Source organism: Microtus ochrogaster, unplaced genomic scaffold (assembly GCF_000317375.1).
Source record: "Microtus ochrogaster isolate Prairie Vole_2 unplaced genomic scaffold, MicOch1.0 UNK2, whole genome shotgun sequence".
In the NCBI taxonomy this organism is placed as follows: Eukaryota; Metazoa; Chordata; class Mammalia; order Rodentia; family Cricetidae; genus Microtus; species Microtus ochrogaster.
In genome coordinates, this window is record NW_004949100.1 from 9,269,854 (window position 1) to 9,272,667 (window position 2,814).

The window sequence follows — 2,814 nt, forward strand, 5'->3', positions numbered from 1 at the left end:
AAGGATGCACACTCATATCACAAGGACATTGTTCAACTATTTTTTACAGCAGTATTTTTGTAATATCCAGAACCTGGAAATAACCTAGATGCTTCTCAACTGAAGAATAAACAAAAAAATAGTGGTACATTTACACATTAGAGTACTACTCAGTCATTAAAAAAAAAAAACCCACAATGATATCTTAAAATTTACAGGCAAATGGATGGAACAACAACAAAAAAAAAAAACCATCTTGAGTGAGGGAACCCAAACTCAGAAACTAGTATTTTCTGAGAGTTTGCATTGGAAAGAGATCCAAGGTGACAGGCATGCACAGATAGAAAGAATCTTTGACTAAAGGCATTGTGGGAGTTAATTTTTTGTTACATTGCCCTGATTTTCTCCTTTTGGTTTTATCTAGTTTTTTTTGATGCATAAAAAAAAATCACACTTATTTTCAGTATCCTGAGTAGTATCCTGAATGACATTTCAGGACAAGTATGTGTTGTATCCTGCTCAAATCGAAATAAATGTATCAACTCTAATATGCCATTTTTTTCTACTGTGAACATTCAAAAATACTTCCTTCAAGTTTTTAACTTCATTTTGTTGTTTTATTATTGAATTAGAGCCAACTTGTTATGATGATTAAGCTTATCGTTGAATAAGTTTAATATTTGCCATCTGCCAATTCAATGTATGATAGTTTGAAAGAGAATGCCCCCATGAACTCAGTGATCACACATGGTCCTCAGTTGGTAGCAAAGTATGGTGGTGTGTATGTCTGTGTGTGTGTGTGTGTGTGTGTGTGCGCGTGCGCGCGCGTGCGTGATCTGCGCTGGAGGAAGCACCTCACTGGCTTTTCTGCTCTTTCTGCCTCTTCCTCCTATGGTTTCCCTGAGGTCTGGTGGGAGGTATTTTAGAGAGCCATCCCATTTAGGGTTATGTGTTCCAGGGTCTCTCATTATGCGTACTGTCTGGCTGTGGGTCTTCTTTATTTGTTCCCATCTGCTGCAGGAGGTAGCTTCTGCTATGCTCATAGATTTGTGTCTTGCTCAGTCACCATCAGAGAAGCTTCCTCAAGTCCCTTTTGACTGTGATATTTATCACAGTACCAGAAAGTGACTAGAACAGAGTCGAGTGTAAGTAAAAAATGAGAAAACGTGTATTAACGTGCTTATAAATGCACAAAATGTCTTAAAAGCAAGCTATTTTAATTCTTTTTTTGGATATTATAAAAGTACATTAAAATAACAATATATTAACTCTAATTTCTGAAGGAAAAGCATTTTGTGTGTAATATACTTATCACATCCAGATAGAAAGTAAGTCTTAGTAAATAAACAGAGTGCTATTTATTTACCCTAATCTACTAGACTGTATCCATCTGGTTCAGTTATAAGTCCCTGACAATGAATAAATTTCTTTAAAGCATGACCAAATGAAATCAAGAAGAAGCAAAGGCAGAATGATTAAACTTGTATCTGAAGGTTATAACAACAAACCTCACAGAAGTCCAAGTGTGCACTGAGCTGTGTACAGCCTAGACCAGCCTCCTATCCCCAGTGACCTCTCCTTTCCCGACTCACTGAGTAATCAGTGGGACTAGGGTAAAACTCTAATGTTGGCTGTGTTTATCAGCCAACAGAAACTTGTTTGAAAACAAGTTGGAAGAAAGAGAGAAACAGAGGAAGGAGAAGGAGAGAAAAAGAAAGAAGAAAAAGATGGAAGGAGAAAGGTAAAGTGGAGATGAGGAGAAAGATGACAAGGGGGAGGAAGAATATTTTTCCAAGTTAGGGAGATGCCCGTGTCAGTGCAGACATGACACATGCACAGGAGGGAAGAAGAGAGGAGCTGTGCGGTTCCCCTCTGTATGCTATGAACACGTTTTATTACCATTGGTTAATAAAGAAGCTGTTTCAGCAAGCAATGTTGTAATTAATATAGTTTCTGTGTGATTATTCGGATCTGTATGGCCCAGAAACGAACGAGCAATCTCCTACAAGGAGGATCTGCCTGGTCCAGTTTCTCCCTTTTTTCTGCTTAGGAAAACGAAGGGTGCAATTGTGCTCCGTGCTAATTTGTTCTTTGTAAATGAGGAATGTGTTCACTTCCACAGTTGATTGATGCATATTCAAATATAACTGGGGTCATAATTTCTTAGTCAGATTCACACAGAGTGCTGTCTTTCCAGGGACTGTTTATCTTGGCAGTTGAGAAAGAAACGTGATCGTGCAGTGGTCACAGATATTGACTTGTGGTCCTTGCTGGGACACAGAGTACTAAGTGAGATGCCATGAACAAACGGCTTCCAGATTCTATTTTGAGCGTTGGTGGTTTAGCAACATGAAATTATCCTCAGAGACAGAGTTTTGCTCAAGGCTCACACGTCATTTTGACTTCGTGATCTTCTTGTGCCCCAGCTGCCCTTGCCCTCATCCACTTCGCAGTAAAATCATTATATTGCTGGTTCTTGTGAACAAATAGAGAACATTCCAACTCTCTCTGGCACTGTTCAAAGTTCATACTTCAAAGAGCAAAACACTCATTAAGCCTACTGAGAAAGGTTGTTTCCTCCAACATTTCAGGAAAATGTCACCACCATCTGCTTTGAATTTAAGGATGTTTCAGTCTGTCTCCATTAGCCATGCCTTGACATTCTGTTTCTGAATACTTAGTTTCGCATTCTGTAACCTGTTACACTACAATGTGTGAAACTTTGTTTCATCATTTGGTTTATTCATCCTTGCCTTTACTTTTGGAAAATAAATTGGTTAAATCTACAAATGCACTCGTTTGGATAAAGGAAGTATAGTGGATGTTTCTAATTGC